Source organism: Acipenser ruthenus, chromosome 22, assembly GCF_902713425.1.
Source record: "Acipenser ruthenus chromosome 22, fAciRut3.2 maternal haplotype, whole genome shotgun sequence".
In the NCBI taxonomy this organism is placed as follows: domain Eukaryota; kingdom Metazoa; phylum Chordata; class Actinopteri; order Acipenseriformes; family Acipenseridae; genus Acipenser; species Acipenser ruthenus.
The window spans coordinates 20,085,748-20,111,142 of NC_081210.1; the positions used below are offsets into that span (position 1 = coordinate 20,085,748).

The following is a 25,395-nucleotide window of genomic DNA, read 5'->3' on the forward strand; positions in this document are numbered from 1 at the left end:
AACTGTATTTTATTCCCATTGAGATTTTTACATGCTCCAATGCATCTCATGGCTACAAGCATACTTTTTCGGTAAACTGACAACTTGAAGACTGTGTTGTAACTGAGGCAGATCACTTGTAATTGTTGACTCATTTATCTAATTTGCTCGGCCTCAAACACAAAAAGCGATGCAAACCTAATTTGCTAATTTAATTTGGCAATCTGTTGAAAAACAGCCAAAAAAAAAAAAAAAAAAAAAGGGAAATGTGCAGAAATGACTACAAAGTAATTCTCCCTCTGCAACGGTGATGTTGTAAATATATATTCCATTTATTAACTCACAGTTGCATAGGGGGCAAAAATACAGTTTCATAACAATACTAGTGGTCATTTCACTTCAGAAATTCAGCCTTCAGGAGTCTTTGCAGAAGCAGTCATTGTGGTTAAAAAAGGAGTAATGAGTGAATTATAACAATAAAATTCATTAATAATAGGATATTAAACAGGTATGACGTTAACTATTCTGGAAATGTTGGTCTAAAGTATCCCTTTCATTGTTTCACAACAATGGAACATTTTGTAGCAATTCATTTATAAAAAATAAAATCATTTTGTATTTGCAAAGGCCACTTTAGTTCTTACCTAGAAACTTCTAATGGCATAGTTTGTCCTTAAATCCAGAAAATCCATGTTTTCCAGCCCCCATTTCTGTAGCATTTATCATTTATCACACTGAGTGATGCTAGAAAAACAGAATTCTTCAATAAAATAAAATACAATAAATAAAAGTAAGGAATGTTTGGGAACGAGAAGAGGCTGTTCAGCCCATCGCGGCTCATCCCTTTTGCCCCTACCACGGGGAAAACCAGGAGCATACTGTAGATTGGACATCCACTAATGTTATTGATTAGTGTTGATAACTGTATTGATTTTGTTCCAACAAAAAAAAAAGAGAAAAAGCTTTTTGGTTATCTTCCCAGCGTGTAACTAAAGAACCTCTGACAAGACAGAAAAGCGGCATTTGTCTCCATCAGATAGATTCCTAGCATCCCAATTAATGACCTGCTCTGTATAACACATTAAAGAAAAATAATAACCCTTTAATTACCTAAACCGGTATCTATATTATTTCTTACAGTACTTGTGTCTGATTTGATTGGCCTAAAGCTATCAGAGGATCTCAATTTCAAAGAATTAATTTGATATAAAACCAATAACAATTAGTTCAACCTCCAGGCTTTATAGTTTCTATAATAATATCAATTCATTTATAACAAAGGAGCAAAACCAGAAAAGACAGCATTATACAACCTTTAAGACACTGCTTTATAGTTCAGGAAAAATATGGACACAAAAATACCATATTATTATTGTCAAAAGTGTTCAATAACAGGATCAGCGGCACAGTAACAAGCCTCAACTGTACAGAGCAACACTAGCAAGAAAGACTGAGAACACAGCCAAGTTTATATAGGGTGGCAGGATGCCTTCAATGTCAAGTAAAAGATTTATAAGCTTTAAATGTAAACCCTGGGAAATACCATTGTGTATCTGAAAGTGAAAGGTGCTGGCAAGAAATACATCACTATTACTGATGCTGGTAAAACCAAGTCTTCAGCATGACCTTTCTCTTGGAGTTTTACACACACCAGAGTCTGTAGTCGCTTAAGATGTCTTAATCTTGATGGTTCCTGAGGCTTCCTCCTTGCCATTGTTTAACACCCAACAGCTCTTTTACAGTCCAGCTCATCATTTGCTGTGCCCCTTCTAGGCCATCCCATCTTCTTTTATCTTTATTGTGAGCTGTGCACTATCTCAGACAGACAAATACAGTGGAATGAGAGCCATACTTGGCATGCCATGGACAAACACATTCCTACATGGAATAGTTGGAGACATGTACAGTGCAAACCCAAAATTGAAGGTCTGAAGAAATAAAACTGCTGTCACTTATGTATCAGATGATAAAAAAAAAATAGGTTTTCTGTAACCAACATTTTTAACCCCAACCCAACTATTTTGTCATGCACTTTAAAGTATGTAGTTTTTCTCAATCAACAACCTGTATACAGTTCACACAATACATTTTGCAATACATAAACCAGAAACAGAACACATTATTTTTATTCCTGATGAACGACTGGAATGCTACAAGGCTACGCCAAGAGGCTGCCTTGTGCATTACCATACAGAACCCCAGTAACAAGTAGCTAGGACTTAAAAATTGAGGGAGAACGCACCTCTATGGCTGTGTTGTAAGGATCTATTGGGAAGCCACCCTTAACACTAGTTCCAAAGCCAGGGTTTTGAGGATCCATGACATTCAGTCTGTAGAACCCACTAAAGGTATGGGGAGTAGCCCACACCGCTGCATTGCATATGTCCTTGACAGATACACCCTGGAATAAAGCCCCCAAAGTTGCCATGGCCCTGGTGGAATGGCCAGTGAGCTTTTCTGGAGGGGGCAAGTTGGCCAGCTCATAGACAGCCCTGACTGTGTCTGCTATCCATTTGGACAGCCTCTGCTTAGACAGGGCTTGACCATGGGATTTAGCCCCATAGCAGACTAAAAATAGTTTGGACAGCCTCCAACTTTTTGTCCTGTCAATGTAGTATGCCAGGGCCCGCACTGGGCAGAGCGCATGGAGCTGTCGCTCCCTGTCAGACTGGAAAGGGAAATGGTTTTATGGGGATGTGGAAATAGGCGTCTTTGAGGTCCACCGTGGTGAACCTGTTGAGCTGTTGCATCATCAACTTTTGCACCTCCTTCGGCTCAGATTTCATTGTATCAATGAAAACAAGCCCCCGCCTCTCCTTTAAATGAAACTATCCACATTGCATGCTACTGTATAACACTATGGATTGACAACGAGTAAGAAGAATATTAAATGCTGGAAGTATTTTACACTATTGGAAAGGTCATGCTGCTTGTTATTGCAGTTGGGATCAATATAAAGCAAGCTTTCCAAATTTCACCTGTCAGTGAAATGTATTTACACTGAAGGTACTTGGATGAGGTCTTGAGCCAAAGGAAACCAGCTGTATGAGGTGGGAGTGGGGGTTGACCTAAATAACTTTTCCAAAGGTCACAGGGATCTTACACACCTAGGTATATACCAACACTGCACTGTACATCCCTCTATAAACAGATGTTTCATGTTAACTTTTAGTTGTTGATGAAAATCACAGCACAGCAAATTAAACATGCTGTATATGAAAACTCATAGGCTGAACACGATTGTCAGTTTTTACTTCTTAATTATGGTTGCAGCACAACCGTATATAGTTGACTTCATTTGATGTAGGAATTAGTAGCATGTTAAATACTAAGTAAGGTGCACTTTAATTCATCTAAAAATCTCTACTTCCATTTTCAGGCCATCTTGATCATTTTACTTGGAGTGCGAACTTGTCCACATCCATCAACACCTTTCCTGATAATAAACTAAATAGGTGCTTCCCCTAATGAACGACATGCTTTGCAGTGACTTAAAATTATCTAAGAAGTTCAACCGACTACCTGAAAGTAAGGCATGCAGACTAAGAGCATATTTACTATCATCTGCTTTTTTTCAAAACTGCACACAGGAGACCTATAGAAGGGAATGGATGCCCGGTAGATCTATGGAACTATTCCATTAGCTATATTGCTCACTTGGCAAACCTGTTTATTAAGGTCACAAGGCTTTTCAGAAGAATTTATATTTAAACAACTAACTAAATATCCACATCAAACATTCCTGAACCTGTTTGTAGTGGGAGAAAGCCTGGATTAGCCAATACGCTGGAAAACAACAAGGTAATTCCTGAATATTCTGTACAGTGTAAATCATTTCTAGCAGTATTATTGGACTAGCTGGCAAGAGATGCTGCCTGCGAGATACATTTGGACAAAGAGGTTGGGGGCTAGATTGAAGGGACTGGGGATGAAGGGGACCCTGGCTAGATTGAAGGGACTGGGAGAGGGAGGGGGTGCTAGATTGAAGGGACTGGGAGAGGGAGGGGGGGCTAGATTGAAGGGACTGGGGAGGGAGGGGGGGCTAGGTTGAGACACACCTGCATTATATATTAAATGCCTTACATTTGAGTAGGATCCAGTCTAGCGAAGAGATGTCAGTTCTTATCTTTTGAGGCCAAAGGCATTTGAGGCTGACTGAATGATGTAAACATCCGAGGCCTAGATGCAATCAACAGTGCTTTCTAGTTTAGTTTGTATCAGAGTAAGACCAACCACTGAACACATAATAATATTTTGACCATTTTGCATCTATTTAATTGATTGAAAAAACAGCGTTTACACATATGGGCCCTCCCTGGCATTTTACATACTTTTACAATAAACTAAAACTTCCATGACTGTTCAAGATGAATGACGGTTTTCGAAAATTTGGTACACAAGGGGCTTTTTAAAAATTGAAACAGCATCATATTTACCCACCCTTATGAGGATCAACTGAACCAAATAGTAACTGTCAGTATGTAAGAACACATATGCATAAATACTTCCGAGGTGTACATTTCTGGCCATGAATGTAATAGGCATTAATACCTTCTTATTTAAAGTCTTGTCCTTACGTTTCCAGTCAAATGTTTCTGCACAAATTAAGTATTAGGGAAGATTAAAAGAAGTAACAGATAATTTTCTTAGTCAAGGTTATCCTTTACAACATATTAAAGTAGCTGTTCTGGTATAGTACCAAGAGAATACTGAGCAAGGTTAAAACCAATGACAAACACAATCCAATTTGTGGAAGACTCTGCCAACACAACACAACTATAGAAGAGCCATCAAAGACAGCTACCATCAGTAATCAATGCTGTATGACTTCAAGAATTCCCAGAGCTTCCTCTGATAGTTTTTCCAACCTAATCTGCGAACGTTGTTGGTAAGAGCTGAATTAAAGCAGCATGTCATCAATCTTGGATGCCACAGATTTGAATAGATAGTATGAATACCTCAAAGAAAATACAGCTTCCTGCGGTTTCACACAAAGAAGAGAAAACAGCTTTTTTTCGCATCCTTCTGGGTTATTTATTCCAGAAAACAGCAATATCCTAGTCTACATAACAGAAGCCAAAACCAATTCCAGTTCTTTAAACAATCTTAAACCACTGCAAACCTATTCAAGAAAATGTTGCAAATACAGTTTGAGGATTTTCCTTATTATAGAAGTGAAAATTGTTTTACATACAATACCTACAACTTTATTTTCTTGTTTAAACTTTATTGAAAACAATGTGGTTTACATTACATGCAGTACTTTAAAATGCAAAGTGACAAAACTACTCTGATTCCAAAAATTAGCAGTGTTTGAAAATATTATAACACTATACCTACCATTCCTGTGGTTTGGCCACCTTATATCATGCCATTGCAGGAACATTGTGCTCGAAGGCTGTGTGACAAGCAGGCTAAGTAGGTCTTCAAAAACTTCTCACAAGCCAGTTATCCAGGATGGAAAACATCCTTCAATTATTAAAAAAATGTCTATGAATGAGAGGAACGTGGATCCTTCAGTAAAGTCCCGGCCCTAAATACTTCCACAGCCAATAAGACCCAAGACCCAATAACAACCGCCCTCCGTCCCACCCAAAAATAAAAGCAACAACAAAATGAGCACAGAAATACATTACCACGATTTAAAGGCAATAAAATCAATACAGGGGGTTGACTGAAATATATATAATGTTTTCTTATAATTTGAAAAATCATATAGCTCACATGTTTTTGCAAAGGAGGATACGGACAACATGCCCCACATGTCGATCTGTTCCTATCCAGTTTTAAATAACTTTAGCATAACCGAGGCAAAAGTGTTAAAGGGACTAGAAGATCTTAAAATAAACAAATCCCCTGGGCCGGATGAGATCCTCCCAATAGTACTCAAGGTAACAGTATCCTGGGAGACAGTCAGCATGGTTTTAGGAAAGGGAGATTGTGTCTAACTAACCTGCTTGATTTTTTTGAGGTTGCAACATCCACAATGGACAATTGCAAAGCAAATGACATGGTTTATTTAGATTTGACAAAGTCCCACATAAAAGATTAATCCTCAAACTGAATGCAGTAAGGATTCAAGGAAATGCATGCACATAGATTACGGAGTAGTTAACAAGTAGAAAACAGAAAGTACTGATTAGAGGAGAAACCTCAAAAGGGGGCAAGGCAAGCAGTGGAGTACCACAGAGATCAGTATTAGGTCCTCTGCTTTTCCTAATCTACATTAATGACTTAGATTCTGGTACAGTAAGCAAACTTGTTAAATTTTGGAGGAGTGGCAAACACCATTGCAGCAGCAAAGGTCATTCAAAATGATCTAGACAGCATTCAGAACTGGGCAGACACATGGCAAATTACATTTAATAGAGAAAAGTGTAAGGTATTGCACACAGGAAATACAAATGTGCATTATACATACCATATGGGAGATACTGAAATTGAAGAAGCAATCTATGAAAAATACTCTAGGAGTTTATGCTGACTCAGAAATGTCTTTATCTAGACAATGTGGGGCAGCTATAAAAAGGCCAACAAAATGCTTGGATATGTAGTGAGAAGTGTGGAAATTTAAAGTAAAGGAAGTAATGTTAAAATTTAGACTATTGTGTTCAGTTCTGGTCAGCTCGCTACAAAAAAGATATTGCTGCTCTAGAAAGAGTGCAAAGAAGAGCGACCAGAATCATCCTGGGTTTAAAAGTTTTCGACCTGAAAAAAGAAACAAGGACCAGGGGTCACAAATTGAGATTACATAAAGGGGCATTCAGAACAGAAAAAAAGAATTGTGGGAGTCTGGAACCAACTCCCCAGTAATGTTGTTGACGCTGACACCCTGGAATCATTCAAGAAGCTGCTTGATGAGACTCTGGGACCAATAAGCTACTAACAACCAAACGAGCAATATGGGCCGAATGGTTACCTCTCGCTTGTAAGCGTTCTTATGTTCTTTTGTTATCAGGCTTTACACCATTTGATAATTCACTAAGTTGGTGTTGACAGTAAATTGTAAAAGTCCTGAATTTCACTGTATAATTTCCCTTTCCTAATCACTGTCTTCAGTATTTCACTTATTTTTTTTGTTGATGTGTGAGTAATACAGAAAAATAAAGAGAAGTATTGTATTGAATATCGGTCCACTGTCTTTGAAAGACTGCCCCCCTAGGCCTAATATCCCAGTTTGTAAAACCCACGATGCAGTCAGATTGAAGGACAATGATTTAATGAGAGCACATATTATTTATATTCTAATAACAGTAATTTCCCATTCATTCTAAATGAAAATGGAAGCAATACAAATCAAAACATATGCACTTTACAATACCTCATTCACTATTTATTTTTCTATTATGAGCTTCCTAAGGCACAAGTGGAGTCATTTATAATGATTTTATGGTTTTAGTCCTATTTCTACTCTGGTTAAATCCAATTTCACTGGAAAATGGTGTTCAAATTTCTTTGTAAATGTTGTGTAGCATTTATTTCTTAGCCATTGAGTCTCTTTGTAAAACAATGGGTATTAATGTCTTAAAATGTAAACCATCTGATGTTTAATTTGTTAAGAATATCATAAATCAATTAAACCATGTGCATCATTAAGATTAAACACATTTGTAAAACTCAAAATCTATTTTGTTTAACCAGAAATAAAACATACCCTATACCTAATTAAGCAATGTCATGGCATTTGTTTTTGCTTGTTCAAATTTGAATCCATCTTCCTAAATTCATGATGTCACTCATGTTTCATTTTTAAAGTGACCTGCATTAACTGGGTCAACCTTTTTGGAGGTGCTCTTATGGTCTTAGGAGTAATCTTTCATCATTTTAGAAAGGATAGGCCAAGAGAGACATTATTGATTAAAAAAAACCAACAGCATATCATTGATTGACCTCAGCAATTCATATTTAAAGTCGAGCAGTAGGGCTCTTTATTTCTACAGATTAGCCAAAAGGATTCTGGTGGTGTGCTACGCCAGGGGTCGATAAGTGTGGCTTCAATTCCTGTTACACATAGTCGTGTAGGACACTTGACTTTATGGTCAGCCCAACTGCTTGAAATTGTACCCTTACTTCAAATGATATTCAGTGGCAATGCAAAAGCAGCTTCAATGACAATCACAGGGCATTAAGGGTCGACAATATTACAGCTCTATGCACTATTGGTAGAATGCAACCACGGTTGTAAAATATCCAACATATCACTGTAATAGTAGCGCCATAATGGAGTATTATCTTTGCTGTTAGGGCTCTGGTTCCCAGTTGGCCAGTGAATTTTCAGTATTTCTCAATAGCAATCAGCTATTTATCAGAGCAAGTGGGACCCCTCTCTGGATTCTTAAGGATGATCCTCCTCGTCAAACTGGTGATGCCGGGTGCACCCTGAAAGCTCATGCCATGAATCTGTAAAGGTTAGAACAGGTTAACCTTGGGATCATGCATGCTAATTAAAAAAAAAGGCGTGAACACTGCAAGAGGTACAATTACAGGAAATACTGTAGTGATTCTCTGTGGGGATCTACAGAGGATATTCTCCTCTGACACAATAAACAGAGAAGCTCAGTGTCAGTACCATAGCTATGGAGCGACCATACACTTAACTAGAAGATAGTGTATGGAGTGAGTATGCGCTAAGCTACGAATGGTGGCGTAAAATAATAAAAATAATACAAAATGGCAAGACCTTTAATATGTAGCAAACTCAAACTTTGAGTAATTGGGCTGATTTTTTTTTTCTTCTTTTTTGTGCCCAATTATTGAATCCCTGTTTTTCTTTATATAGCATTGTGGCGGAGTGTCCCGCCCCTATTTATTATTATTTAATTTTTTATTTATTTATTTCTTAGCAGACGCCCTTATCCAGGGCGACTTACAATTGTTACAAGATATCACATTATACATTATTTCACATTATAAAGATATCACATTATTTTTACATACAATTACCCATTTATACAGTTGGGTTTTTACTGGAGCAATCTAGGTAAAGTACCTTGCTCAAGGGTACAACAGCAGTGTACCCTACTGGGGATTGAACCCACAACCCTCCGGTCAAGAGTCCAGAGCCCTAACCACTACTCCACACTGCTGCCCTATTTGTATTTGTTTGTGGCGCGGATAAAAGCGCAGCGTCTTTTGGTATTGTTTTTTATATTTATAATTTAACAACCCTGTGAGGATGCGTGGCTGATCAGCTACTGATTATTTAACGAGCTGACAGTCGCACATTCTTACCAAACGCGTGCAGACTGTGGCCGAGGGGTAATAAGATAATTAACAGCTAGTTAACCCCTCGGCCAGAGTATAAGAACCTGCAGCTGTCCGTGCTGCAGAGTGGAGTGTACAGAGGAGAGTACTGGGAGCGAAGAGTGCGAGGAGAAAAAAAACTAGATTTAAAAACGACTGCTAAACAGTATTTGTTTATTCGTTTGGCCCTTGTGCCTTTTTGTTTTGTGTTTTGTTGATTGTTTAAATCTTTTGTTTTGTTTGTTTATTTATTAAATATGCTGAGTGCAGTAGCATTCAGCTTCACCCGTCCATCCACTGTTTTGGTTCTGTTACTTCATGGTCCGTGACGTCACCACACCTCACCACTGCACGCCAGCCTGCCACAAGCATGCATTGTGTTCCCTCAGAACTCCCCACAACAGCCCTGGAGTATAAAAGGTCAGTGGGTATCCTCCGATCCCACCAGCAAGCCAACTGCCTCTTTGCACCAAGGAGCTTAACAGAGGATACCAAGAAGATCCCAGCCCTTGGAAGAGAAAGGTCAGCATTGCAGGTGTCTGCACGAGTTCACTGTACAGACGTGCCTTTACCAGCTGATTATTAGAGGTGGAAGCATCAACTCATTTCCTTATCGAATATCATAGTAAATCGACAACAATCACGAAGCCTTGAAATACAACTGAAATAATGCATGCGCTTGCCCAATAAAAGCTATGGGGACGATCATGACATTGTGCACCTCTACAGATAATAGTAACTCTGCTCACATTTCACATCACTCTTTGTAAATTCTCAGATGATAAATTTGAATTAAATCAACATACATGGGATAGGCAGCACATCTTTTTTTTTCAAGAGAGAGGTCCCCATAGAGCAGAATTGCATTAATTTATTTTTCTGTCAACAGACTAATTATGCCAGGGATCTTGTATCCTACTCCCAGCATTGGGTTTATTATCTGAGGGATGCAGCAAACAACAGCATCATCAGAAAAAAAAAAATAGCTGAGATGCACAGCTGCGAATTGGATTACTCCCACCTTTTTACCCAGAGTAGGACTGAGGAATAATCGGATTATATGAATATTACGGGCCGCTAAGCATCTTTTTTGCAGCAATTACCAAGCTTTTGAGACATAAAAGAGGGCATTTCTTTAGAGCTTGCCTAATCCATCAACCATTTAGCTTCAGAGTGAGAGTAAGTTTTTTCTTTCTCTCACCCCCTCTCAAAAAAGGTTTACTAAAGTGGTCTTTTAAAAAGATTTTTTATTATTGGCCCACAAAGAATTTGAATTATTAAAAAGAAATAACAATAAAGGCATGACAAAAATATATATATTTTTTTATTTTTACCAGGTCTTACGACATTTGAGAGCAGTTTTTGGAGTAATATGTGTGTAGCAAAACTAATACACATATAGAGACACTGGTCAGTGGCATACAATATGCATTTTTAGTGATATCACTCAGACAATAAATAAATAAATAGGGATTGCGATTAGTTAATGTCAGCTTCAGTGTTTGTTTGCAAACAGTTAAAGACGGAAAACACAATTTGATCTCAACACTGCTCAAAGATAGGCAGTTGCAGTCATATTTTATTATTATGTGTTAATATAAAACATAGCTTTTTATATTCCAATTCATCAGTGTATTAGTGTATTATTACCTTTGCTGTACATCATTAAGCAATTCTAATTGATGTGCAAATGTATATGCTGGTAATTAATGCGATCTTTAGCTCAACCTTCCCCTTTTAGAAATAAATATTCTTTCATTCGTCTAGATTTGCACTCGCCAACTTCAATTATGTGCTACTGTTATGGATTTCCAAGATATTCCTGATGTGCTCAGCTGAACACAGGTCATTGCATATGAAGTCTGCCTTCATTTTATTTTTGAATATGATCAAAATAATCGATTTGAGAATCTGTGGCCTTGAGAATTAACAATTAATTTAATGATTTACTGTTACATTACTTTTTTTATCATACTGAACTTAGAAAATGAAAAATATAACTATACATATCTGCAATACACACTATTAGCATCTATTTTTTTGCATTTTAATCCATTTTAGGCTCAGATCCACACTGTATTCTGTGGCTTTCCAAATGCACCTCATGAAAGAAATGTGTAGCTACATTGTGTGATAGGATATATTTTCTGCCTACAATATCAATTTAACTAATACCTGTATTAATTGAGAATTTTACACTGGAGATTACCACCCTTGTCACGTACAGTTTATGCTAAGTACTGAGTTTATGATATTGAAAGCAGACAATAATCAAACTATCTACCTCACGGCTGCACACTTACTTGAGCCTACCTAAAGAGGCCTACGAGATGAAAATAATGTACTGAGTACCTCTTATTGGCCTGCTCTGTATTTGATATGCTAGTCACCTATTCTTGATGAAGGAAGAACCACACATTTTAGGTAACCTGTAACTACCTGCTTACAGTGGATTCTGCAACTTCACAAATACACCAACAACTACCAAGCTACTGAACCTTGGACCCAGCTGACCAGCAGGGATTGGGTCATAGGACTCAGCCTCCAATTCAAACAGCAATACTCTCACTAGCTGAGCCATTCTGCTATCATATGATTATTATCCAGACCAAGAAATGGTGTTGTATTATTTAAGAAAATAATATATTCACAGACTTATCGCGCATAAGACAACGGAAAACGTAATAACTCATATGCTTCTGTGTGTGTGTGTGTGTGTGTGTGTGTGTGCATGCTAATATAGATTATTTTCTCCTGTGGGTTTTCAGCAGTTCAGGTTATGACAGATTTTATCATCTAGCTGCTACCCCGTGGTTCACTTCCCCACGGCGAGGCCCAGGGTGAGCTTCCTGAGGATTTCATTGCAGGAGGAGCCCCCCGCTGTCTGTAAAATGCCAGCTGCATCCTCTACATGTAGCACTACGACTCTAACATGCATGCTTCCCACCAGGATGTCAGTGTCTCTGAAAGTTCTAAAAAGATTATAGCTAAAAGGTTTGAGAGTCAAGATGCTACAACTCTATCTAAGCCTGTAACAAGCTGTCTTTTTATACAGGGAACAAAGCTGAAGCCAGAAAGGGCAAGTTCTTATATTACTCTGTACAGTACGTAAAAGGTACAGCACTACAATCAGACACACAGCAGATTACTGTATAAAGAGGGCAGACATGTAAAGTGAGACATGTTCAACGTCAGACAAATCCCTAATTGCACATTCAGCAGTGTTTCTTATCTCTTAACGGGCAAGGAGCTTTAAAATACATTCTGTTCTATCCTTTTGATTCCAAAGAAATCACATGATGCGATGACCTATCAACTCTGCTGGTCCAACCATCTTCATACTTTTAATATATACCAGGTGTGGCCACCGGGTTTAAAGATCACTGCATTCAATTATTTATTTCAATAAGCTACTAACAACCAAACAAGCAAGATGGGCTGAATGGCCTCCTCTCGTTTGTAAACTTTCTTATGTTCTTATGTTCTTATTTATACCATAGAGATTGACTTTTATTTATTTATTTATTTATTTATTTATTTATTATTAAATATGTTCTCATCTTTAATAAATAATACGTTATGGGCTGGTTTCACAGACCCTGATTAGCACCAATCGTGGAGTCCGTGAAACCAACCATACAAGCTACACACTTGGATTTACAACAGCATATCCTTTATTCAACTGCACCTTCACTGTCTTCACATAACAGGTATAGAGTTCTCTTTAAAATAATTATTAGTGATTGCAAAGACTACCTGTGACATAACATTTGCTCTGGGTATTGAATATAATGCCACTGTTGCATTTACTCCATAATTTTAATTGGAAGTTCAAATAATAACACAACGTTTTCATTATATAGTAGTTCTTATACATTTGGTGAACATTTGGATTTTGAATCAACTTTATAACTTATAACAAAATGACCCCCCCCCCCCCCCAATAAAAAGTAAATACATAAGATATATGGATTTAAAAAGTTTAACAATGGGCATAGATTGACTATTTTACAACAGAGTTTATAGCCAATCTGTTCATAAACAGAAATGCATCCTTTTTATGACCTAACAGTTTTAGTTCAGGAGCCTAAGCTCTCATCCTTTGTCTGTGATATATAGCGTTGCAACACGAAGATAAAGGCCATTACGAATCCTTGCAGCTGCAGGAATGTGTTAGCTATCTATGTTTCAGTAGAGACAATTAGCACATGCTTAATGAGTTATGCAAGATGATGATATTAGTATCTTTTTAAAATGTGTTGCGAGAAGTTCCATGAAATGATTTTTACTAAAATTGGCCAGTCTAGAAATTGGAGAAAAACATATCTTGAATCCTTGGGGGGGAAAGAGAATGAGAAACTGCTCTTTAAATTGATTGGGTCAGAAGCTATCAAATTAATTTCTAACCCTATATCCACAGAGGATATTTTATTATAGTTGAATTAATCTTTTTTAAAAATCGGGCAGATTGGTTTTCAGTCTACAAACAGAAGCTGAGATACATTTCCATCAAAAGCCAACCCCCCTTATATATCTCTGTCAGGAGACTGCCATGGCACAATGGATGAGCTTGTCACCAGTTTGTCGTTAGTATGAAAATCCTTCCTTATATCTAAACTCCCCTCCTGTCAGATTTCGACAAGACAGAAAATGCACAATGGAGGGATTTAAGAACCAAAAAAAGTGAGCAAAGACAAGATATCGCTACGGGATATTTCCATTAAGCACATACAAAAGTCTGCAAATAGAACTTAAGAAAAAATATATCTAACAACTGCGGAGACCTACTAATTGACTGGAAGAGTAATAATGTCAGGAAGCAAACGCTGTTAAAGGAAGAGGTTGTTAACTTTGTTTATACAAAGAACTGACCAAATATCATTAGCGCAAAAACGGGATTAATCCATTTATTTTATTTTTCAATTATTCCAAGGCACTTGGAGGTTGTGCATGGTTTTAAGTCTGATTGAGGCCACAGGGTGCTTTAAACTTCTGACTTGTAAAAAGCATGATGGCTGTAATGGCTGAAACAAAAAATGACACTAAGTGAATCTAAACAACAAGCAGAATGCATTTGGTAAGATAACACATATTTAACTCTTTAATATATACAGCAAAATCGTCATTATCCTATCCCTGTTTATCAAAACAGTTTAATTTCATTATCAGAACATCCCTGGTCCAATTAGTCTGGACAATAGTGGTTTTACTGTAGAACATGTATAGATATCTCTGTGGGGTTAAGCTGTTACTTAGGACATTCAATATTAGGAACTTGCAAAAAAAAATGGACAATTTGCAATTTATATAGTTTTGTTGTGGACAATGTCCATTTAAATCTGGGCAACAGGAACACTAGGAAATAATAACAAAAATACATGAAACGGCAGACCAGATATAATTTACATCTAGAAATGTGCTAATATAGTCCTTGTTTTAGTATTTTGTTCTTCAATTATCAGGAGAAATGTACTCAAAACACTTGCAAAGATGTTTTAACAAAGCCACCTGGATCCGAGTTTTGTTCAAATTATCCGTAAGACTGAAGTAAAAAAAAAAGTAGTTATTTAACATTACTGTTTAAATATCACAGCCCATTGCCTACCCTGTCAGGATGTTGCCGTCAATTACTCTGTAAAGTGAATATAACCTGCTGAACAGTGTATAATGTCTGCTTTTAGTGTGAGCTCTAAAAATACCTAGGGTCTGATACAAACTACTGCCTTACAGTTTGATCGTTGTGATTGGTTGGAATATAAACACCAAGGCATTTGCAATTATAGCAAACCACTGCTTTTGAGCAAGTGGAGGCTTTTAAACGTAATGTAACAAGGGTAGGAATAATCACTGAATCTCCTGTTTACAAGCAAGAAGTAACCAGCTGACAGTTTGTTGTTAAATAACATATGCTGGCAATATAAGAGAGATAAAAATAGAAGGTGTTAAAAAGGAGTTTGATATGTACAGCAAAGTTCATACAGAACCCCCCCCCCCCCCAAACACACACACACACTTACACTTTTCCTTTCCCATTTCAACAAATGTTGCAAGGAGCAAATGCTGATTAAAACAGGCCTTGTCTTAAATCCCATGCTGTACTGGACTCATGACCTCAAATTGTTAGATAAGACAGCACAGATGAGCACATGTATAAATGGATTCAACAAGCTGCCATGTCCTTGTTAATGCTAATTTGCCGTTTTAAAGTTACTTTATAACCATCCCATTTCCATTTAAATTCTCCTAAATGAAAAAAAAAGACTTTCTCAATTCACTGTGTAATTAGGAAAGCCTTCAATATCAAAGAAAACTTTGAAAGCAATTTCTGCTACTTTGTTCACTGTCTTTACACAAAACATCTTCTTCAGGCGATTGCCCTTCAGGAATGTGCAATGCCAATGAAAATTACCTCCGACTTGACAGGGCAATACTTAACTACTTGGGCGCAGTTAGACTTGCTGCTGAGTCTATCAACAGAATGCCTGTTTTTATTTACTTGCTTTATTATGGAAATCCTTTACTGTAACCAATGTATCTGTTTTTAGCTTACATTAAAACAGAATTTGAGTCTGGATGGTGAACATAATGGACAACACGACTACAAGGAATAGATTTCTCAAAGTCAACAAGGTACACCATGTTTTGTAACATTTCATTGACAAGAATTGTTTAAATTGCATCCTGGGATGAAAAGTTTTGATAAAGAAGGGCCTTTAGGCCAGAGTTACTCCAAAGGATTATTTGCACCGTTTGTACTGTTGTATTGTTTTCTGAGAAAGGAAATCTTACACAATAAGTAACAAGATACTCACTCAAAAAGTGAGCTAAAATGGTTTGTTACTACAGTATTTTTGTCACATTAACAGGTTTGACCAGAAAATGGAGCAAATTGCACTTTTACAGCCTCAGCTTAATTCTAGTGGATAGATGCCCACATCACTACCTACCATCACAGTGAACGCTAATTGGCACCTTTGCTGCTGCTCTCCAAGGGAGGCCAAAGATTAGCTGATCACTGGCAGAGTACAAACTGTGACTCTGCTGCCTCCAGGGCCATGTCCTCACTGTGGATTAATAGAGGATTTCAGTCTCCAGTGCCATCAATGTGGCACCTATTCACAAGCACTCAATTGATCAGAAAGAAAGAAGCAGCCCTGCACTGCCTGTCTCTATGAATTACTCTACCCCGTGTCCCATAACAACACATTTTGTGTTGTCATTAACAATGCGTTTGATAAACATCTGAGTGTGGGTTTCTACACTATAAACGCCTTTGTCAGGGAGTGTGTTATGAACACATTGTGCCTCTTTTTTTTCGTTTTGAAACTCAACTCCAGTTGGAATATAAAAGTTAAGCTATTTTGAGCAAATCTAAACAGTAACATGACAAATTAAACATTTAGGAATTAGCTTAATTCCCTACAGTGAAGTAAAGCAGGTAAAAAATGCATCATGCAGGGAGTACATTCTACAGTACCTAGACAAGCTGTACACAATGTCCCTCCTCCAGCTGTCCCAAAGGGCTGACTCCAAAACTAGACGATTGCTCTCAAGCAAAACATTTTATATTTTCCAAGAGTTTTCAACATTTAATGGAATTCCTAATACCCCAATTAATCGACTTTTGATCTGCCAAACTGTACAAGAATATTTCTGGACATAGTTATTTGTTTAACAAAAACATTTCATATGATGTGCACAAAAAATATATATATATATATGTATTTTTTTTTTCTTATTGATTCACTTTCTGTCTCTTTCAAATGCGATAGATGCTGACGATACTGTATAAAACACTGCTTGCTGTAATAAAAGTCTCCTACAGAAGCGACCCCATTGCTCATTAATGAATTATTCAAAAGCCAGTATTTCGTATACATAAACACATGAAGGGGCTGCATGCTGTAACGCTGCTCTTTGCTATATCAGCAGCAACAGCCAGCACCTCTGCACCGATAAGACTCACCGTCATAAAACAGTGTGCCTGCAATCACAGTGACAGGTTCAAATTATTCTTTTAACAGCATTTGAAATGCTAATCATCCAGTGAACCGTGACCATATGTTTTTCTGACACCTGTAATTGTCTGCTTTTAGGAAACACTGCCTAGGGGCAAGGCTGAAATTTTACAGTAATGTTCAGCTATACTGGTCTCCTTTGGCAAATTACCTCAGCAGACACCCTGTATAATGAAAATGAAAGCACACTAAATAGCCTGCATAGGCAATGACTTGGATGAAGTCAGGGACCAGATCGGATTCCATCAGTTCGGCTGTGCATTTACCTACTGACGTAATTAAATAAATAATCCAAACAGAGGGTGCATCTGGGAATGGTTAGCCTCAATCAATCAATCACATTATGAAATCAAAGTCTGATCGTTTATATCAGCTGCCATGTACTCGGGTTTCAATTGTAAGAGCTCTGGTTAATTCGTTCATTCTGATCGCATGACAGATTGGAGTTTGCTTCAGGCAATGATTATTTGATGGTCTGCATCACAAAGAGAAAACTTTCAGCTATCTGCCATTATTATGGTACCAGCATCTCTGTCAACGCTACAGCTTCTGATAAAGACAGCAGCTAATGACACTTGCATGAAAGAAAAAAAAAAGAAAACTATTTTGTTAGCTACAGCCACTTTCAATGAAACGTAGTGCACACAGTCTCCTGTATCAACTGCTCTTAACAGCCAAGCCACTAACACTGGGATTTCAGTCTTTCAGAGCATCGCCAGGGGCATAAAGACCAAAAATGTAAAAGACCGACAAAAACAGCTGATCCTTAACCGGAATTACAGTGTCAGCATACTCTTTGCTGTGTTTTCAAAACTAGTTCTTGTCTTTTTACAACAAACACAACCTGTTTTCAAACAGAATAATCCACAAGGTCTAGGTTTGGTAAACCGGCTGCATTTGTTTCAAGAACTCTGGGCCATGGTCTACAATATATTGGTACTTAACTTTTTCTGTCATCTCAAGAGGCAACTCTGCCACTCACTCTAGACTGCTGTTGTATGTTTTATTCAGAATCATGTCAACAAGGAATTAGTTGAAAAACTAGCAGCATTGATTCACCTGACTTGCAGTCACTGCTTTCATCAGCAACACTAGAGACTCGGTGCAGGGGCTGACACTGGCTGTTCGATAGTGTACAAGGCGGTGCTGCACAGAACATATTACTTTCTTTCTCAGTAAATCAGGAGCTCAGAATTGTTTTAGAAATTAGTTCTTAAGACTACACCTTGGCAGTGTACTGTAGACCACAGAAACAAAAAGTTAGTGATTAATCCAAATTTGGGTTGTACTACATGAAACAACACAGCAGAATAGTGGGTTACTAAGTAATTAGTTTTGTATGAACCCTAGCCTCAATCCTAACCTAAACCAATTATTAAAAGTTATTACTGTGTAGAAGATTACTGGTAACCTCATTAATTTCTATGTAATTGTGGCCTGTTCTTAATATAAAGTGTGATGGAGCATTATATTACAGCATTAACGTTCTGGGTGTCTTTTTCTTTAAAAAAAGAATATGTTCCCTTTACTAAAATAGAATTAAAAAAACAACAACAAAGTATAAAATTATATGTACCACAGAATTGACTGAGAAATCAATAACTGTCAGCTCATAGGTCTTTATCTGTCTTAAAAACCTAATTTCATTGGAGTCCAGAACCTCTACACCCAAAACACAACAAAAACAGTTCATGTTTAGAAGAAAAGCCAGCCAAAATAAATATATAATGCATGTGAAGTCCAGAATTCGAGATGTTGCAATGGGTGAAACATCTTTATTTAAAGGGTTGCCATCTGTCCCTGTTTTCCCTGGATTGTTCCGGTTTTGATGAAAATGTCCCGGGAATTCAATATACATTAAATGCCAGTACCATATATTAAGCACAAATGAGATCAATCAAGAGGCAATATTACTGTAACAGACGCACAATATGAATTGGTTGTCAATAATACAGCAGTAATATTATCAATGTTTGCTATTGGATGAACAGAGGATTTGTAATGATAGTTTAAACTCTTAACAACCCCGTTGTTAAGAGCTTCCGTTCTTTTGTACCTCAGACGTGGCAACCCTAGTCAGTAGCTTCATATGTCATTTTAATTAATCAAAAAGTATAACTCAAATGTGGGAGCCACAGAACCCAGAACCACTCAGAATGATTACATAAAATAGAAAGAAAGCAATTGTCATTTGAATTTGAAGGTACTTTTTTAGGATGCTAAACATTCTGAAACTGAGCATGACTCGTAAAACTGCTCTGAGCTTTAGTAACGGGTACTGTTTTTACACTCGACTTTAACACTGTAAAGGAACTCAGGTCACACTTGCTACTGTTCATTTTAACACAATTGATAAAGACTTCTATCCAAACCGTTTATCAATGATGTTTTTTTTAGAATCACTACATATTCAGCCTTTGACTGTTTCTTCAGCTAAATAACAAATCCTTCTTCCATTAAGGTAATTATGATATCAAATAAGAACAAGAACGAAATACAAACTAATGCAGGCTTGCTTTACAGTGATGTAAGAGTACTGCAAACAAATCTGCACAGAAAGTGAATATATGGAATATTGCAGTAAGGTTATTTAGGTTCAATTTCTTAGCGCCCAGACTGGTGCCACTGACTAAGATGACCATGCTCAGTAGCGAATGATAAAAATAAAGGTCAGCACTGCAAAGCCACCCTGCAGCTGAAGAAGTTATTATTGACTGTTTTTACTTCTTTAAAGGATATTCCAGGAAACAGCCGATACTGTGCTTCAGCTTGAAAATGTGCTGTTTAGGGGAAGAAATCTGTTTCTTGCAGGCTCTCCCTAGGGTTTCTGCCATAGCTTAGTTTAACTTAGCAAAAGATCATGCTAAATAAAAAAATAATAAAAAAAAATAGAAAAACATACCTGTTTTATTCAGCAAACACAGAGGGGGGTGGAGCGTCATGTAAAAAAATCAAATCTGACTTACCTTTCTGGCTTCGTCGCGAGTCTAGAAATCATTACAGCAGATGCATCATTAATTGTTTAAAAAAAAGTGAGATAAAGTCACCCACTGTGCGAGCACAAAAGAAAATCAATTTGAACAGATGGTGTTTACTTTATTACAGGTTCTGTTTAAATTAGTGTGGTTTCACCTCAAATCATTTTTAATGTAGTAGCTCTATCGGAAAGTAGGAGTCAAGACTAATATTGCATTAGCTGTGACGGAGCAATACGCAAAAAAAAATAATCTGGGGCACTTGTTTTTATGGTCTTTAGTCATGTAGGACAGCATGCTATACACAGGAGAATAGGGGATTTGAAATTTGGCATGACGGCATATTTATCCTGGAGAAATGCATTTAGGACAATCGTTTTTCATATATATATATATATATATATATATATATATATATATATATATATATATATATATATATATATATATATATATATATTCTTTTTAAACCTTTGCTTTCTAAAATAAACCTGTATTTGTATATGTTGCTCCAAGAGTAACAACAGGCTGCGTTGTAAAAATGATACTACTGCATAAACATACTGCATCTTTTAAAAAAATAAAATAAAAATGTATTCCTGTTTTCTCCCCAATTTGAATTTCACCTCCATGCTGTAACTCTATATAATCGGCCTAGGAGGACTGAAGATCAACTACCGCTGTCTGTTCCCGCTGTCTCACCACATACCTCTTTTCAACCAGCAAGTCTAAGTTGGTGTTATAATGCTACTGATCCTTGGAGGACAGAGATCTCCATCTGGCCGCTTTCCGTTCTCACCAGCAGGGGTTGCTGTGGAGTGCTGCGGCAAACCAACCCCAGTTTATTTTCCTTTCCTAGTCTGCAAGAAGAGTAAAACAGAGCTCTCTGTAAGCACCCAGCCAAGATCTAGAAGTCAGCGTGACAGGGGTTCGAACAGGCAAGCTCACAACCGTATGACTCATTCTGCATGTTTTATTCTTTCTAAATAGTAGTCACGACCATCACAAATGTAGATGGGAAAAAAAAAAAAAACTTAACAGTAGTTTAAGACATCCCAAAGACACAGTACCTTTTTTTTTTTAGGTCTACAATCAATGGCAGTCATAGCAGCACAATTAATTTTAAAAGCAAGACTGGACAAAGAAAACACATCTACTGAGTTTAGATACATTGTTTGTAGGGAAGTTGAAAAGCAGCGTGGGAATTAAAAAAAATAAAATCCTATCAACTCTTTAGACATTCACAGAGAAGATCCATGCAATGAAAGTTTTGTTTTACAAAATTCTAAAAAACAGAGGCTTATCTTGGTTCTATCGCAATCACGTGAACTACTTATCAGCTATAGTGTTTCAAATACCATTGAAATGTATAGATTTTAATTGAAAACCAGAATCTAAACAAACACTCAGTGAACAGTCAGACTGCAACAATGACACATTAAAATGAGTCGGCATGCTGGGGTGCTACAATGTGTGCTTGCGGAGGGCCCAGTTATATGTTAACACAGTTTATGCCTGTCATAAATGACTGTCTATGCATGGTGTAGTGTTTATGAAGACGACGATGAGTATGGGGCCATTGTGTCCAGAGCTGTGTCCAACAAGCTGCTTGTGGAGCAGTCCAATATCAAGGGTCAGTATGCTAACAAACATGTTTTTATTGCAAGACATTGTTATGGCTGTAATGATCAGTATGGGATCGACTGAGACCATAATTCATGATCGTTTCTAATACCAGATACGTTTTTAAGACACTCTCAGAAGCAAGTGCTTGTAGATGAGGAGAATGTATGCTTAACTTTGGCAACAATTCATACAACCTAGCCGTGCTTTATAGTCCAGATCTCCTCCACCTTTGACTACTGTTTAATTCTGTTGGTTTGGATCATCATGTCCATTTTGACATTCAGTTCAAATCTGTAATTGGTTTCTTTTGTAAACCGCTTTTTGCTCTTGTATTTGGGACAGACAGCAGTTTGTTCTGTTTCTTCGGCTGGGAGCATGGAGGGGATGGGGGATAAGTGGGTGGAAAAATGAGAGTCGCACACGTGGAATCAGCGTTTTCTTAGGAAACGTTTCTGAAACAACCCTCATTTATTCTGAATGTACAAACCATGACAACATATGCCACCTTCTCCTGCCATGAACTACTGGCTATCGCCCAAAGAAATAAAAATATCATCCTGGGGTGAAGGTTGCTGTATGTCTTTGTTGCATCAGTTTATCCGACTAGTTAAAATAAATGAATTTCCAAAACACTTGGAGCTATTGGCATACACTATGAGCAGCTGCCAGGTTCATTTAGCTCTGCAATGGAGAGACATTTGGCCATATCTGGATGAAATTGGTTTAGGGAGTGACATTGATTAAAGGAATCTTTATTGACAGCTTTGTTTTTATAGCAAATAAGCAAGGCCTTGGAATAATAGAAAGAGTCTATACAAGTCTACCTTGCTAAGAAACAGGGGGCGTTAAGTCAACTGAACTGGTTCACAACAACAGAATCTTATAGCTTGGCTAATATTGAAGAGACACAAAAGACACAGTTTGTCCCAGTGTAGCGCTAATTTACAGCACCCCACTGAGACCTTGGACTTTTGGGATTGAACCGTCTGATCCAACCAAACTCATTGTGTGATCTTGGGGAAGAAAATCTCTTTCCTATAATTTTACCTCGACATAGGTTTCCTTGAAGTGACTTTGACACCAATCTTAAGAATATCTGTCATAACAGAACAATGTATGATATTGAGAATGCCCATATATCACATCACGAGAACCAGACTGCAAGATTTATAGGCAGCATATCTATATTCATGGAGTACCCTTTAAAAAGTTTTCAGAAGCAAAAACACATCAAAGTGTCACAAAGCATAGTGAAAGCATGGTAAAGCAAAGATAAGGATTGGTAAAGCAGCAAAGGTAAGCATTGGTAAAGCATATTAAATACTGTAACATGGTAAATGCATAGTATAACAATGGGAAAAGCATGGAGAGACTGCAAAATGACTATTAACACAGAATGGCTGGATCTGCTTCTAAGATGATTATCATTGTGGCTAACATCATCTTTTGTGGAACTCCATGTATGGAGGCGTCGCTCCAAGAATTCCTCCGAAAATAAATGCAAACCCCAAATAAGCAATTTGTGACAAATGAACACGGTGTGTATTACTTCAATTCAAAATCTGGAATTCGAATGGGGGCAGACATTATACAGTTAATGTTATAATTGCTTAACACTGCTTAATCAATCAGGCAAAAACCATGGAGAAAACGAGACCTTGTTGTGCCTGCTCGTCTGGGATGTGAATTAGAGATGTGCTGCGTCCCGAGATCTTGAACGTGGAGTGCCAGGAGGTGGGGGAGTTAGAGGGGGAGCCTATTCTTGGTGATGGGCTCAATGGGTTTAGAGGGAAACGTGACTATCATGCAGATACTTTGCAGGGAACCGCCAAGCAGTGGAGTTAATTGTCGGGCAACAACACTAAAGTTGCTACTGCTCTCCTGACAGACGCCAGAGTGAAGACAGGCTCTCCCATTTCGTTAGTAACTGTATACCAGTGTATAAGTCACAGGACATAGCAAACACTTAAATTAATGTTCCTTCTTTGTTTTCACAAAAAATAATTAGCAGGTGCTGCACAATGTGTTGCAGGAATGTATTGCATGGTTGGGGCATTTTATCACAGCACAGATTCACTAATTTAAGCATTTACTGTCAGATCTCTGCCTTCGTAACTACTTAATTAAGAATCATTATACTTTATAAATAAGCTTGAAAATGTGTTCATTATTACAGTCTTGATTAGAACAAAAACATATCAGTAACATTTACAACTGACCTAGATTACGAAACCATCAAAGACAGGTGCGGTAAGGAATAGAATACTGTTTTTCTTCACAATTGGATGAGCAGTTTTAAAGATATAGCTAAGAATATATCAGCTATATCCTTGTCATCAGAGAAATTCCTCCCCTGGGGAAATAAATATTGAAATTGCAGTGTGTTACTAGGCCTTGGATGATAAAAAAGACCCCAGGACACCCATTCCACTAGCTATTTTGTATAGGAATTTAACATTATACTGGATTTCTTCATTTTCATCATTGCATTACTATTAAAGCATGCTCATTGGAATGACATCAGGCACTTTCCAGCATAACAGCTTTCAATAAAAGATCTCCATTATCATTGAATTATATTTGCCATGACCATTTGGTATATTCATAAAACAGGGGTGGCTGCATCTATTTGAGCTGATCACTCCACTTTTAATGGGCATCAGGATTTTAACAGAGTTGTACTGTATAGTAATCATTATTATCCAGTATGAATGCAAGTCAGCTCAATGAAAATGCAAGAAACACAGATTTTGCTTCAAGCTGACTTTGGACTGATTTAGATAAAACAACATCAATAAGAGTTATTAATGAGAGGAGCACTGCCAGATCTCCACCAAGAGAAACACAGACTGCTATCATCTTCTAACCCTTTTTTCAGTGATCAAAGACTGCAGACTGTCCGCTTTAAAGTCAATAGTGATGACCTTTGTTGTACTGATAAACATGCATACGTTGCAGATCATGAACAGAATCTTGTCATACAGTTAGCCAGCAAAATGTACTGGGTTACAGGTATGAAAATAAGACTCCCATTGCATAGCAGCTTGATCCATTCCTGCTTTTACTAAGCTTGTTACCTATACACTGTGGCTAATCAAGCAGATATTAAAACCTGGAATGGATGAAACTGCTATGCATCCCTGGGTTAGGATAAAACATTTTTATATTTGATTATCATAGAAAAATATGTTTAATATACTATATATATTTTTTTTTTACAATAGTTTAAAAATCTTGTGATTCCAGACTGTTAATGATACATCATCACGTAAAAATGAAATTAAAACATTCTTTCTATGAGAAAAAATATATACTGCTGCTGTTACTGTATAAAACTAGAACATCAACTTAAAGAGAAAGTCCACGCATAACATTTTATTTAAAGGTTTTATAGCTGATGAAATAATTCCATAAATATTATCTGCTGTGCACTTCCATTCCCTATGCAGGTATCACAGGTGAAGTTTTGGAAGAAACACATAGCTCTTACATGGTAACTACTGGTTGAATATTTGTTTAATTACATGCCCTGTAGTATAAAGTGCTACCACATG

At 37.3% G+C, this 25,395-nt stretch overlaps 1 protein-coding gene across 3 annotated transcripts in view; it reads right to left on the bottom strand.

Annotated features, from left to right (window-relative positions):
• Positions 1-25,395, bottom strand: part of LOC117431500 (teneurin-2) — a 414,128-nt gene that overhangs the window by 164,472 nt on the left and 224,261 nt on the right. The window lies entirely within an intron of this gene.